Source organism: Bufo bufo, chromosome 5 (genome assembly GCF_905171765.1).
Source record: "Bufo bufo chromosome 5, aBufBuf1.1, whole genome shotgun sequence".
In the NCBI taxonomy this organism is placed as follows: domain Eukaryota; kingdom Metazoa; phylum Chordata; class Amphibia; order Anura; family Bufonidae; genus Bufo; species Bufo bufo.
In genome coordinates, this window is record NC_053393.1 from 176,328,149 (window position 1) to 176,345,067 (window position 16,919).

The following is a 16,919-nucleotide window of genomic DNA, read 5'->3' on the forward strand; positions in this document are numbered from 1 at the left end:
CAATCTCCTCCCCCAACCCTACCGTGAAACAGATATGTGCATGGACATTATTATTACAGTAGAATACCGCACCTGTTACATCCAGTGACGTTTCCTGTGATGTAGACTTTCCTCAACGTCTTCATTCAGAGATAAGACCGCCATGATACCTTCTTTCAGCAGCTTCTCGTCTCTGCAGAGTTTCACAGAATTGTTTTTAGGTTCGTCACTTTACTATCATCCTCTCCTTCCTGGTGTCTCAACAACTCCTCCTGCTGTCCCCCAATACTGTGCTAGAGCCAGACAGATAGTCCCCATTCCCCATAATATTATTCCCCATGTATATTATAATTACCCCCTCTTTATTATTAATATAATGTCCCCCTCTTTATTATTAATATAATGGCCCCCTCTTTATTATTAAATAGGGGCCATCATATTAATAATAAAGAGAGGACCATTACATTAATAATAAAGAGAGGGCCATTATATTAATAATAAAGAGGGGGCTATTATATTATTAATAAAGAGGGGGGCCATTACATTAATAATAAAGAGGGGCCATAACATTAATAAAAAAAAGAGGGGGGCCATCAAATTAATAATAAAGAGGGGGGCCATTACATTAATAATAAAGGGGGCCATAACATTAATAGAAAAAGAGGGGGGCCATCAAATTAATAATAAAGAGGGGGCCATTACATTAATAATAAAGAGGGGGGCCATCACATTAATAATAAAGAGGGGGACATTATATTAATAATATTAGAGGGGGACATTATATTAATAACAAAGAGGGGGCCATTACATTAATAATAAAGACGGGGACATTATATTAATAACAAAGAGGGGGACATTATATTAATAATAAAGAGGGGGCCATTATATTAATACTAATGTATTGGCCCCCTATTTATTATTAATAATTGTGTCCCCCTCTTTATTATTAATATAATGTCCCCCTCTTTGTTATTAATATAATGTTCCCCTCTTTGTTAATAATATAATGTTCCCCTCTTTGTTATTAATATAATGTTCCCCGCTTTGTTATTAATATAATGTCCCCCTCTTTGTTATTAATATAATGTTCCCCTCTTTGTTATTAATATAATGTCCCCCTCTTTGTTATTAATATAATGTTCCCCTCTTTGTTATTAATATAATGTTCCCCTCTTTGTTATTAATATAATGTCCCCCTCTTTGTTATTAATATAATGTTCCCCTCTTTGTTATTAATATAATGTCCCCCTCTTTGTTATTAATATAATGTCCCCCTCTTTGTTATTAATATAGTGTTCCCCTCTTTATTATTAATATAATGGCCACCTCTTGGTTATTAATATAATGTCCCCCTCTTTGTTATTAATATAATGTCCCCCTCTTTGTTATTAATATAATGTTCCCCGCTTTGTTATTAATATAATGTCCCCCTCTTTGTTATTAATATAATGTTCCCCTCTTTGTTATTAATATAATGTCCCCCTCTTTGTTATTAATATAATGTTCCCCTCTTTGTTATTAATATAATGTTCCCCTCTTTGTTATTAATATAATGTTCCCCTCTTTGTTATTAATATAATGTCCCCCTCTTTGTTATTAATATAATGTCCCCCTCTTTGTTATTAATATAATGTTCCCCTCTTTGTTATTAATATAATGTCCCCCTCTTTGTTATTAATATAATGTCCCCCTCTTTGTTATTAATATAATGTTCCCCTCTTTATTATTAATATAATGGCCACCTCTTTGTTATTAATATAATGTCCCCCTCTTTGTTATTAATATAATGTCCCCCTCTTTGTTATTAATATAATGGCCGCCTCTCCACTCTTATTGCTATGTCACCTAATTACACAGGGTGGGACTCTGCACTCTGGGACAGTCACTGACTCAGACTGTCACTCACTCTGGGTCGCTTGAATCACTGTCTCTCTGCCTGGCCTGAAGTCTGGACTGTCTACAGTGAGTCTGTCTACTAGAACTGATTCAGCAGATCAGCGACAGTGCGGCAGCCATCTTCTGCATCTTCATGCTCCGGCTACTGGCTCCGCATTACCTTTCCCGCCTGGAAGGTGGGCGGAGCCTATCATGATCTAACTGCCGTGCGCGCCCCGCCTCCCTTCCTCACTCTGCTCTGCGGCGGGGCGCTGTGTGAAAAAAAAAGCACAGCATCAGGCTCGATTTAACTTGTGCCAGCCCAGCGGACAGTCGTGCCCCCCTGCACTGTGGCGCCCGGGGCAACGGCCCCCCGGCCCCCTGACGCTACGCCCCTGCTTCCACAAACATGTTGTGAAGATCAGCCTATGATAGATCCCTGTTCTTTAAATATTCTTTGAATAAAACAGGTCGCCCATTCACACCTGATTGTCATCCCATTGATTGAAAACACCTGACTCTAATTTCACTTTCAAATTATCTGTTAATTCTAAAAGTTCACATTATTTTGCCAGTGTACCATTTTACTAATTTGCTTGATTTGGTTATCTTTATCTACTTTTAGGATTTGTGTATACGGTAATCTCTTGTAGTTTAGGCCATATTTATGCAGAAATATTGAAAATTTTTAAGGGTTTATACACTTTCAAGCACCAATGTATACATATCTACTTATCTGAACCTAATTTACCAGCAGATTAAGACTAAGTACACACCTGCTAGCTTAAAACATTTTAACTGGCTGCTCACATGCTTTTGTATGCATAATGTTACTTTATTAGCCAAGCTAAAGAGAGGAAGAAATACACAGGAGGCTTTGCTTACTCAATACACAATAGTGCATGAAAAAGCTTGAAACTAAGCAGGGATAGAACCGTTTAAAAATGCAGTAGTCCATGGAAATCAATAAAATAATGTATAAAAGAATAATGACCCATTTTGAAATTATGATTTCCTTGCACAATGTTCATAAACAAATCAAGTGTTTTAGTTAATAATGCAATGGCCTGTGCTCCACTACATTTTCTATAGGTCTTGTTGGAAATGCAATAAGTAAATCTGTTAAAGGAAGATATTATTTTCTATTAAAAATTATTACACCCATTGAGACAAATGGTCCTGGTGTCTCAGGAGAGTTATGTAAAAAACAATTAGAATGTAGCAAAGTAAAACAGTCACAACAAACAACAATCACAATGTAAAGTCTTCAACAGTTATGGTGAGTTAGCAAGTATAGGGCGACATGATTAATCTCTTGACTAGCTCAGCAAATCATCATAAATTTAGGTAATGAATCAGAATCAGAATAACTGTTAAACGAGGCACGATACCTTGTAGGAATAGCTCAATTAAATGTAATGATACTTTTCACTTAATAATCTATTGTTCTATTCTGGATAAAAAGCACTTTTAATCAATATGCAAATATTCACTCTCCTTCTTGATTGATGGGGCCATGTTCCTGCATAGTCACCTTACCAGGCTGTGTCAATCGAGAAGAAGAGGGAGAGGCTGACAGAGGAGGAAGCAGGAGGAATAAGGATGCACAGAGTGGTTTGCTCGTCCATCAGTCCACCTAGCTGCTCATTTGCTTATGGATTAAAAGCATGTTTTATTAAGAATGAAGCAACAGATTGCTATGTGAAAGGTACAATATCATTACAATCAGCTGGCAATCAGCTAGCCCTACAAAGCATTGTGAGTCCCTCAAAATCAAGAAAAAAAAGTTACTAGACACATGTTCTATGAAATATCTGTGTCACCTTTGAGAGTGCTGATATACACAATACCTGTCTGTGGTATGCTTCTTGGTATTGATGCTTTTACATTCATTGACTTATTGTAAATGCATCCATATTTCTAACACCAAACTCTTTTAGGGGTTTGGACATTTATCACCTATTCACAGAATAAGTTCTAAATGTAGGATCGCCGGGGGCCCCACAAACCCCCCAGAATGCATCAGCACAAATTTGACCACCATTCAATTCAAACATAAGGTAAAGAGAAATGGACACCCATTTCTAGTGATTGTGGAGGTACCCTTGTTTGGTATCCCACATTTCTAACCTATTCTGTGGATGAAATGTACCTTGTGGGAAAATCCATTTAAACCACAGAAATATAATGTTCCTGAGCAAGTGTGAGAAGGTTTTAGTCTCCATCCAATTTCAACCCCTTCCTGAATTTTTAAATGGTTCCTGAGGAGTAGACCTAAATAATTTTCAAGGCGACCACAAATTATCTTCCTTTAAAAGCATATGTTCACAAAGGGCTATTCTGGTTTCAGCAAATTAGGCTTATTAATTGTCCAGTAAAACATTGGGCATTTTTTTTATATACCTTGTGCATAGATTTATAGCTACATAGTCATGCAGTTCATTGTTCAAGTGCAGCAGTCATACACTAGACGCAGGGATGCTCAACCTGCGGCCCTCCAGTTGTTGTAAAACTACAACTCCCACCATGCCCTGCTGTAGGCTGATAGCTGTAGGCTGTTCGGGCATGCTGGGAGTTGTAGTTTTGTAACAGCTGGAGGGCCGCAGGTTGGGCATGCCTGCACTAGAGTCATCTCTTGACAAGGACAGATTTTCATGTTCTTGGCTAACACTGCACATGTGCTAGTTTTTAAGGCCATGGACAGTGTTATTCACTGTAGGGCGCTGATGGACGGGTCTGGTCATATGCTCCATATCTTGTCAAGTCATACTAATCACACAGATAGTACGTGAGTGGATGAGTGATAGAGTAAGTTGCATAGCTGCTGCTGTGGTCAGACTTGTTTTAAAGAGGTTGTCCATTTTCATCCCCAGTTTTTGCTAAGGCCAGGACTGACATTAAAAGGGCACTTACCTGCTTTCTATTCCAACCAGCACATGAAACAGCAGCAATCTGCTGCTTGGGGACATGTCACTTTTGAGGTGAGTCATTGACTGCAGCAGCGCATGAGACCCCAGTCAGAAGTTTATAGGCTGGGCATAAGAAGGATCCAGACCAGACCCTTAGCAATAGAATTAGAAAGCAGGGAGCAGGGGAATGCATTTTTGTTATGTTTTATGTTATGTTAGGTACAGAGCTGTCCTGGTCCTAGCTAAAACTGAGGTTGAAAGTGGACAACCACTTCAAGTGAATGCTCTGTCCAATGACTTCTGGTGCTGACACTAAAGAAGCATGTTTTTCCATTCCACTATAAAACTGTTGCGGGGGGTCCAGTCTTCTGGGGCATGGTGTTCATTTATACACATGTGGAAAAAATTGTTGATACCCTTCCTTTCAGAATGAAAAACCCACAATGGTCACTGAAATAACTTTAACTGACAAAAGTAATACTAAATAAAAATGAACTAATGAAAATCAGACATTGCTTTTGAATTGTGGTTCATCAGAATCATTTATGAAACAAACTAATGAAACTGGCCTTGACAAAAATAATAGTACCCTTAGCTATTTTTTGTTGCACAACCTTTTGAGGCAATCACTGCAATCAAGCAATTTCTGTAACTCTCAATGAGACTTCTGCACCCATCCACAGGTATTTTGGGGCACGCCGCCTGAGCAAACTGCTCCATCTGTCTCAGTTTTGAAGGGTGCCTTCTCCAAACTGCGTGTTTCAGTTCCTTCCACAGATGTTCAATAGGATTTAGATCAGGACTCATAGAAGGCCACTTCAGAATAGTCCAATGCTTTGTTCTTAGCCATGGTTCTTAGCTTTGGTTTTGTTAGCTGTGTGTTTTGGGTCATTATCCTGTTAGAGGACCCATGACCTGCAGCTGAGATCAAGCTTTCTGACACTGGGCAGCACATTTTACTCCAGAATGCATTGATAGTCTTGAAATATTATTGTAATCTGCATAGGTTCAAGACACTCTGTGCCAGATGCAGCAGTGCAGCCCCAAAACATAACAGAGCCTCCTCCATGTTTCACAGTAGGTACAATGTTCTTTTCTTTTTATGCTTCATTTTTGCATCTGTGAACATAGAGCTGATATGACTTGCTAAAAAGCTCCAGTTTTGTCTCATCTGTGCAAAGGACATTCTGCAAGAAGCTTTGTGGCTTGTCAATATGCATTTTGGCAAATTCCAGTCTCGCTTTTTTTATAATTTGCTTTCAAAGATGGTTTCCTCCTCGGTCATCTTCCATTAAGTCCACTTTGTCTAGGACAGTGACGGATGGTGTGATCTGACATTGATGAACCTTGACCTTTGAGTTCACCTCTAATTTCTTTGGAAGTTGTTCTGGGCTCTTTGTCATAAATTTTTCTCTTGCGGCCATGTCAAGGTAGGTTGGCTACAGTCCAGTAGACCTTACATTTCTGAATAATATGTGCAAATGTAGTAACAGAAACATCAAGCTGTTTGGAGATGGTCTTTATTTTTAACATGTTTGTCAATAGTTTTCTTTTTAATCTCCTGAGAGAACCCTCTCCTTGGCTTTCTTTGGTCCATGTTCAGTGTTGTACAGCCCATGATACCAAACAGCACAGTGACTACTTTTCACCCTTTAAATAGGCAGACTGATTAGTTTGAAGTCACCTGTGATGTTAATTACAGGACAGACCTTAGTTCAGCATGTCCCTATGGTAAAATTATTTTCAATCTTTTCTAGGGGTACCATAATATTTTTCCAGGTCAGTTTCATTATTTTTTTATTTTTATTATTATTGTTCTGTTGAGCCACAATTCAAAAGCAATTTCTGATTTTCTTTAGCTGATTTTCAGTAAATTTAAATTATTATTGCTTTTGTCAGTTTCAAGTTATTTTAGTGACCATTGTGGCTTTTTCTTTTGCTGCTGTCATATGACGTCACATTCCACTTTCCTAGACTACACTGATCTCTATAATTAATACACTACAGGAAGCTGATTACAGTCAGCCTGGGACAGACTGACCACACTCTGCATCCTGTAATAAAATTGGAATACTGGTAGCAATCATTCCCAGTTTAGTTTAAAGTGTTCCAGTAACCACAAAATGCAGTGTATTCTGGAGGAAGTATATTATAGAGCAGGAGGAGTGGAGAAGATTGATATGTAGTTTTGTGGGAAAAGATTCAGTAAAACTAGTATTTATACATTTAAATCTTCTCTTTCTGACTTCATTGTTCACTTTGGAGGTGTTATTTATGATTCTCTGTGTAGGGCCCTATTACACCTATGGATTATGCAGGCGATTGTCAGGAGGGAAGTGTTCCTTCCCAACAATCGCGTGCTTGCAAACGGAAGAGACCACTGCTATTACATACAGCGATCTTCTCCTCAGTATGGGGACAAGCAATCGCTAATGCCATTGCTTGTCGCCATACTGAATCATTGTTTTCCAGCAGCAGAAGGTGATTACGCGGCACGATCTGCCACCGGCAAACGAGGATTTTTAAATATGTTGAAAGGCTCCGATTACCCAATGAACAAGTGTTTGCTCATTTATCAGGTAATCAGCAGAAGTATCACACTGCTAGATCATCGCTAACGAGTGTTCGTGCGAATGCTTGTTAGCGATGATCTTAGCGATTATCTGTAGGTGTAATAGGACCTTAAGGCTGGGTTCACACGAGCGTGTCCGGATTAGGTCCGGATGCGTCCCGGTGTGTTGCGGCAAAACCGCGTGAGTAGGAATGCAATTGCAGTCAGTTTTGACTGCAATTGCGTTCCGATGTTCAGTTTTTATCGCGCGGGTGCAATGTTTTTTGCACGCGCGTGATAAAAAACCGACACTGGTACCCAGACCCGAACTTCTTCACAGAAGTTCAGGTTTCGGTTAGTTGTAGTGTAGATTCTATTACTTTCCCTTATAACATGGTTATAAGGGAAAATAATAGCATTCTGAATACAGAATGCATAGTACAATAGGGCTGGAGGGGTTTAAAAAAATAAACTCATTAACTCACCTTCTCCTCTTGATCTCGAAGTTCCCGGTCTCTTCTTTACTTGAGTTGTGGGCTAAAGGACCTTTGAGTTGAGTTTACTGATGAGTTGTGGGCTAAAGGACCTTTGGTGACGTCAGATCTCATGCTCCAATCACATGGTCCATCACCGTGGTGATGTACCATGTGATTGGAGCATGAGATCTGACGTCACCAAAGGTCCTTTAGCCCACAACTCATCAGTAAACTCAACTCAAAGGTCCTTTAGCCCACAACTCAAGTAAAGAAGAGACCGGGAACTTCGAGATCAAGAGGAGAAGGTGAGTTAATGAGTTTATTTTTTTAAACCCCTCCAGCCCTATTGTACTATGCATTCTGTATTCAGAATGCTATTATTTTCCCTTATAACCATGTTATAAGGGAAAGTAATACAGTTTATAGACTGTCACCTAGCAACCATGAGTGAAAATCGCACCGCATCCGCACTTGCTTGCGGATGCTTGCGATTTTCACGCAACCCCATTCACTTCTATGGGGCCTGCGTTGCGTGAAAAACGCAGAATATAGAGCATGCTGCGATTTTCACGCAACGCATAAGTGATGCGTGAAAATCATCGCTCATCTGAACAGCCCCATAGAAATGAATGGGTCCAGATTCAGTGCGGGTGCAATGCGTTCACCTACCGCATTGCACCCGCGCGGAAATCTCGCCCGTGTGAACGCAGCCTAAGTGTATATACAGAGATAGGTGTCAATCACTTAACACCTCTCTCGTGAATAATGAAATCAGAAATAGCAGAGATATAAATGTATCAATTACACGTTTTACTACATTTAATTCCACACAAAACAATATATCAATCTGGGCAGCTTCTCCTGTTCTGTAACATGCTGTCTGCAGATTGGATTGCAATTCATGGTGAAATAAAGTTCTCTTCAAATGTAACAGTCTGTCCATACAAGTCAGTTCACACTTGTCTTCAGAATTTTAAAAAATAAGTCAACATCGTCAGAATATCCTCGAAAAAGGTTCTTTATTCAGGCATAAAAACTTGATTGCTGCTTCAGAAAGGCTTCAGTTGAAACCAAAATATCACTCCTCCTTTTTCTAAGTTTTTATGCCTGAATATAAAATCTTTTTGGAGGATATGCTGTCCCTTTACTTTTGTCCCAGCATTAATCACAGAATAGAAGCCTGGAGGGGTAGATACTCCCTAAAAACACTAGACCAACATGCATAGTAACATTAGCACTTAAAATGTTCTGGGTTTGACTGAGTTTGACTATGACATTTGAATAACATATGGGAAAACTAACATGAGTTTCTAGAAGAGCAGCCACTGAGTTAGATGTGTTAGCACATCAATGGTAAATGTTATGATGTTCATTCATCTAATAAATGGTTTCATGTATATTGTATGACAATACTATTTGTGACTTAATGGTACTGTATGGCTTTTAAGCAAAAATTTTAATTTTGAACAGAGTTCTTGTAATTTTCCTGCCTCTTTCAATCTCTTTCACAAACAAGAGACCTTGTATGTATCAGCAACGCATACATAATTTATACTACTTAATTTGCTTCTTCTTTTAACATTTCCTGTTCAAAATCTATAAATCTTTTAAATAATGAATTACTGTTTAGAAAACCATGAAGTATGGGCTTGATGTCCATCATCTTTGTTCAGTATAGTGAGCAAAATTAGCAGTCCTTGCATATATTGAACTCTATTTAAATCCTGTCCAGCTATGGTTGTAGAAATTTGAGCAGAATCACTTGTATGTATGTATACAGGTGAAACTCGAAAAAATTAGAATATCCTGCAAAAGTCCATTTATTTCAGTAATGCAAATGAAAAGGAATTGCAGTGATGCAGCTTAAAATTAGAATATTGTGAAAAGGTTCAATATTCTAGACTCAAAGTGTCACACTCTAGTCAGCTAATTAATCCATACCCCCTGAGTAAAGGATACCTCAAAATTGTGACTTTGGGGTTTTCATAAGCTGTAAGCCATAATCATCCAAATTATAACAAATAAAGGCTTGAAATATCTCACTTTGCATGTAATGAGTCTATTTCATATGTTAGTTTCACCTTTTAAGTTGCATTACTGAAATAAATGAGCTTTGCATGATATTCAAATTTTTTGAATTTCACCTGTATATTACTGCAATTTTTAACAACTTAAGAGATAGAGAATGCCGTCTTAGCTCTTCTGCACTTATTACTCTCTGCTCGTAAATTCTAAGTTCAGAATCTGACCTTAAGCCCACATTTGACAGCATGGTATTGGACAGAGCTACGGCAATAAAATGTCATTATAAATAAGCAATCAGTGGCTTGATAGTCTAAAGCCTCATTCACACGTCCGTGTCTGTGCTCAAATCCATGAGAAGGTAGATAGTGATGCCTCCGTGAAGCTGTTCATGAAGGATCCATGTTTAGTACGTGTGTCTCTTTTGTGCTGTCCGTGTGCCATCCGTGTTTCACTGACCCTGCACAGCTGAAAATTAATTTTCAAAGTATCTCTTCCTAATGATCCGTGGAACACGGATGGCATCCGTGTTGCATCCGTGGCTTTCATGGACCCATAGATTATAATGGGCGTGATGGATCCGTTAACATGGACAAAATAGAGCATGCATCCGTGCTAAAAACACACACCATACTAAAACACTGATATGTGAATACACACATTAAAATGAATTGGGACGTGTGCTGTCCGTGGAGAACACATACAGCACACGTCCGTGAAACACTGACATGTGAATGAGGCTTAACGCTGGGTTCACACCGTGGCGGAGGAACAGACTGACGAAATTCACAGTATCTGGCATGCATGCCGGCTTTCAGCCAGACAACAAATACTACACGCAGCAATTTTTTCTGTACAAAAGTCAGCATATATGCCAGAAAGCTGCCGGATCCCATTACAGTGAATGGGGATCCGACGGTACACAGTGGTTTCCGGCTATGCTGGATACAGTGAACTCCTGCTGTCTGTTCCTCTGCTGGAATAAACTGCGGGAGATGTGAACCAGGCCTAATTATGTGATTATACTTGATATTTTATACTTTGATTGTACATGCTGTACAAACTGTTAAGAACGTTTAACATTACGTTCTGGTGGTCCATTATTTGTCTTTTTAGATCAGCAAGAGGATTATGGCAGACTTACCAAGACTGGTGTTTTATACAGTAGTCCTAGTAAAAAGTGCACTGGAATAAGATGTGCCAAATGATTAAGAGGCATGCCCAACAAATTTGATGCATCTTCTGTCTGTCCATGCACCAGAAACAAAAATTTCTGTCAGCTATGGTCTGGTATAGGATCCAGTAATAATTTACTGCAGTTTCTGGCATATATTATAGTAAATCTGTTGGGTTGCAGGAGGTCATGTCCGTCCTAATAATCACGGCAAAAAGTCTGTATTTGAAAATGTATTTTCTGAACATGATGCAAAACTAGGAGCTCCGTACAGTATTAGAATGTATTGGCTCTAATGGGCCGAAGTTATTGCTTCGCATATTAACTTCATAAATTTTCTGAACATGATGCAAAACTATCCTATTACCAAAGTATTTTCAGCAGGAAATACACAGGATTTTCTCAAAAGAGGGGAAGATTTAAATAAAACTCTAAGAAATAAGAATTTCTGTTTGCTCCATATAAATATTTCTGTCTTTCCCTCCCTGTTTCTACTTTCTTTTCTGTTCTACCATGTATATATGTTGACTGCTAGGGATGAGCGAATCGACTTCGGATGAAACATCCGAAGTCGATTCGCATAAAACTTTGTTCTAATACTGTACGGAGCAGGAGCTCCGTACAGTATTAGAATGTATTGGCTCTAATGGGCCGAAGTTATTGCTTTGCATATTAACTTCATACATTTTCTGAACATGATGCAAAACTATCCTATTACCAAAGTATTTTCAGCAGGAAATACACAGGATTTTCTCAAAAGAGGGAAAGATTTAAATAAAACTCTAAGAAATAAGAATTTCTGTTTGCTCCATATATATATTTCTGTCTTTCCCTCCCTGTTTCTACTTTATTTTCTGTTCTACCATGTATATATGTTGACTGCTAGGGATGAGCGAATCGACTTCGGATGAAACATCCGAAGTCGATTCGCATAAAACTTTGTTCTAATACTGTATGGAGCAGGAACTCCGTACAGTATTAGAATGTGTTGGCTCTGATGGGCCGAAGTTATTGCTTCGCGTATTAACTTCATAAATTAATTTGTACTGTAAAAAACAATTTCCCGAACTCGGGTTCGGCTTCAAGATACTATTTGGAACTGAACCCGAGTTCGGGAAATTGTTTTTTACAGTACAAATTAATTTAAGAAGTTAATACGCGAAGTCTCGCATAACTTTGCAAAGCAATAACTTCAGCTCATCGGAGCCAATACATTCTAGTACTGCTCCTGCTCCATACAGAATTGGAACGAAGTTTTATATGAATCGACTTCGGGTGTTTCATCCTTAGTCAATTTGCTCCTCCCTATTGACTGCTGTCAAGCTCGTCATCCTACAAGTGAAGGAATAGCTATTGAAAGATAAACCAGACAGTGTAAATATGGTACACTGTACACTGACTATAGATCAAATATAAGGCAGCTCTCACCTGTGGTTACTTAATCACCCTCTGGGCACAGATGCCGCACCTGGATGCGGGAGGATAAAGTCCAATGAAAAAAGGAGATAATCCAGCTCAGCTCGGGTGAAGTTATTATAACTTTATTCCAGCGATTTTAAAATTTCCATATAACAAAAAGTGTAAAGTGACGTGTTTCAGACCTCTAAGACATATGGGTCCTTCCTCATGACACACATACATGAGGAAGGACCCATATGTCTTAGAGGTCTGAAACGCGTCACTTTACACTTCTTGTTATATGGAAATTTTAGAATCGCTGAAATAAAGTTATAATAACTTCACCCGAGCTGAGCTGGATTATCTCCTTTTTTCGTTGGACTGTACACTGACTGGTTTGTCTACTGTCCTTTTATACTTTCAGTCAAGAGCTCCAGATCATAGCAACAGGATGATTTAGAAAGGTCTGAAGGCTATGGTTGCTAATTAGAGAAAGGAGTAGGAGTTAGTGGTTTTACCAGCCACAGTCCCCAGACCTGTATGTGATTCTGTGTCTCTGAGCAGCTGCTCCCCCTTCAGCATGCAGGAATTGACAATGGGGGAGAAGGGTGAACATCGTTACACATCATGGACAGTTTTAGATTGAGGGAAACTGGCTAAATGTCCAGAGTCCAAATCTTCAGGGGGACAAAGATTAGAAACCATGGGACCAAACTAAAACCACACAGTATTATTTAGCAGTTTTTGTGGCATTATTTGGGAATTGTATTCTAGTATGCAAGTATTTGGTGAAATCTTTAAGGAAGTATTATTTTGAAGCCACGTATTATTTGGGGAATATATGGTAATAGTAGGTGTTCCATATATGGGAGTATTATTTTGTCACTGTATGGTAGTATTGTGTTGTATGAAATTTGGTAGTGCTCCTACTTTGCTTTTTTGGGCCAAGACTGTCCCTGCCATACACTGCTGACAACAGGGGTTTGAAGTTGCAAGTTTTCAGGGAAATGACAAGTTGCCAATCTTCTAGATTTCTCCCTAATCACCAGCCACACCCTTCTCTATTGTACCAACTGTATTACATTGCTTCAAAAGGATGTGTGCAGAAAGTTGGCTCTTCATTGTGCTGATCAGAGAAGGGTTCAGAAATTGAACTTTAATAATCACACGTCAATTGTTTATCTTAAATGCCAGTTATGCCATGATTGATGCAGAAAATTAAAATCAAACATCATATTCTATATGGTAATGTGTTTCTAACAGAGCTAGAACCATCCCTATACCTCACATGGATCCAGAGATCTCCCCGTTCATTGTACTTTTGAACCCTATCACTTCTATAATAGGAAAGCTGCCTAAATATTTACACTCCCGAGCCATCAATACACATGCACATTTAGCTACCTCTGGTAGTGGCTTATCTTCAACAGGAAAAAATGATTTGGCGTGTTGAAACCCAACATGTCCAATCCTACTTCACCTTGACCTCTTCCAAAGGAAAGTGCTACTAGTCCCTTAGTGCAGCACAAAATAAAGACCAAGCAGAACCAAACACCACAGTGCAGCATAAGATACTGCTGCTTGCATCACAGTATTCAACTGTATTGCTGTCCGAGGATGGTGATACAGTTGAATTCAGGAGGGCACCTGTGGATGCCGGCCAGGTGCTTATGTAATAAGCCAGCGACTGTGAGGAGAGCTGAGGCGGCCCCCTGGGCATTGGCCCACTGGGAAATTTCCCTGTAGGGTCTATGGCCAGTCCACCCCGGCCCACATGTCCATGCATTGTGTCTGATATTACAGCTCAGTTCTATTTAAGTGCATTCGACTATTCTACAATACCACACACAAACTGTGAAGAAAGCAGCCATGTCTTTTTAATCTTGTAAACCCCTTTAATTCTTTAATATAGATATCACTTACTGTATGGCAAAATCTATATTTTTAGAATTGTATAATTTACTGTATTATCATCGAATGAATCATTCCCAGTAAATTAGTTTAAAATAAATACAAGTAAACTTGCTAATGTACCAGACAAGCATTCCCTATCAATAGCCAGTAACTCTAGTCTGTGTGATTGAAAATGAAATAATCTCTTAAATGAGAACTGAGTTATTCAAAATACTCAGAGCCTATGAGCAGGATTGTTATGGGAAAACATTTAAGGGTCACCACATATGAATTTCGATTTCCTGTAGTTTGTCATGTTCGTACAATGTACATGTGTTTCTTGATTTCAATCCAGCGTTCTTAAAAAGTAATTCCCAAATTGAGAAATCTCAAAAGTAATAATATACAAGCCTTGCTCTAAAGGTCTTCTTCTTGTGAGTTCTAGAAAGCATTTACTTCCCAAGAACCATCACTGGTCATCATGGACATTTGGAATATGTTGAAAAAAATGTTTGCCAGGACAGAGAGATAATAATCATACCCAGCCTAACGAAAAGTCAGGGTCTGTTCAGGCAATGCAATTGCGTTCAATGTTTCACTTTTTCAGCGCGGATGTAATTTTTGATGCATTTTTAATGCACGTGAAGAAATAATGAAGAATAAAACTCAATATCTGCTGCAACCGTCAGTGAAAAACGCATTGCTTCCGGGTGCCTTCCATTTTTTATGCAAGCCCCATTCACTTCTATGGAGCTATGGCTGTGTGAAAAATGCACAATATAGAACATGCTCACTTTTTCCTGATCGCAGAGATGATGTGTGAAAAATGACACTCGTGTGCACATACCTATTAAAATGAATAGGTACAGATTCAGTCCGAATGCTGTACATTCACAATACGCATTGCATCCAGATGGAAAACTTGCTCCTGTGAAAGAGACCTAAGGCTTCCTTTACACTTAGGACTCATGCACATATTGGCCAGGCCCATACTGTGGCCCACAAACAGCGGGTGCACGATATACGGGCCCCGAATTTTTTTTGCACCGCATCACGTGGTCTGATTTGTGGTTTGATTAACATTGAGGGGATCTGATCTGAGATCTGATTAACATTGGGGGGTCCTATTTGAAGTCTGATTATCATTGGGGGGGTCTGATTGGAGGTCTGATTAACATTGGGGGGTCTGATCTGAGGTTTGATTAACATTATGGGTCTGATCTGAGGTCTGATTAACATTGGAGGGGGTTCTGATGTGAGGTTTGATTAATATTGGGTGTCTAAATTGGGGGTCTGATGAAGATTGGGGGTCTGACTCTGATCTGAGGTCTCTTGAAAAATATATTTTTTCTTATTTTCCTCCTCTAAAACCTATGTGTCCAATGCATCTTATAAAACAAAGAATACTGTTATCTAAACCAATGTGCATAAAGATCAGCATCAAAGAAACTTTGGATACAAATGTCTGTGAAATAATTTATTAATAGTATTATTTCTTTAAAAGTAACTTTTATTGTACTCTTCTATAGTTATTTAACTTTGACATTCATTCTAATCACACCATAAACACATTTTCAGATTTGACCTTTGTATAGTCTATATTGCCTAAAGCTTTTTAGAAGTGTTAAATATTTCCATTGGATTCCCACAAAAATCTGTTCAGCTGCACTATTGAATGCTTTGCTGCAAACACATAAGGATTTCCATTGATCATTAGGGGTTTTCACTGTCAGAAGGTTAAACTATAAAACATTCCCGTTATTACTGTCAATGACCCTTGAGTGATGTTAATGCACATCGGCTGGTTCTGATAACCACTTTCTAAAACCTCAGCATCATGACAAATACAGATGTAAAGCTAACAAGCGCATTAGTGGGAAGTCAGCAGAAAGTGCATAGCTTTATCACGTCTACCTGTAGAGACCATTACAAAACTCTGGAGCTCTCACCACACACTAATGCAAAACTAATGAAGTTTGATTCACCTTGTTGGTGGATGTAATGCACTTCCCTCTGTGCAATCACATCATCTTCAGTTTCATATTTCAAAAATAAATATAATGCAATCCATGAATATGAGGTAAACAAAGTATAAATTTCTGTCTAGCTAAGCAAAATATATCTGAGAGTATACTTATTTAACTAAGCTCCCATACACACAACTGTGCTCAGTCTGGGAAACATAGCCTGTGTGTAATCTGCATCTCGCATGTAATCTGCGATCAGATAGGAACTGTCCCTGCCTACTTGCAGAGCAAGCCCTAAGCGGCAAGTCTACAACTGGTCAACCATCCCTGCTGATAAGTGCAGGGAGTCAAACCAGCCACCCGCGGTAAAAACTGCAGGGACCTGTTCATACAACTGGAACCCAGAACAAACAAACACACAGAGAAATGTTGTTCAGGAAAAGGTTAAGGACAGGAGGTCAATACAGTACCAAATAACAGAGCAGAAAGAGACGTCCAAGTCAAGTCAAAGTCAAATCCAAAAGTAACAATCCAAACTGCAAAATAGCAACAGGAGCACAACAAGGAGTATCTATAACAGGCAAGGGAGAAAGAGCAATGCATCCCGTTGCTAATGACGCTGTCGCATCACCAGGAGGTGTGGCTTAGCAGCATGTCTCCGCCGGCGCAGTTGGA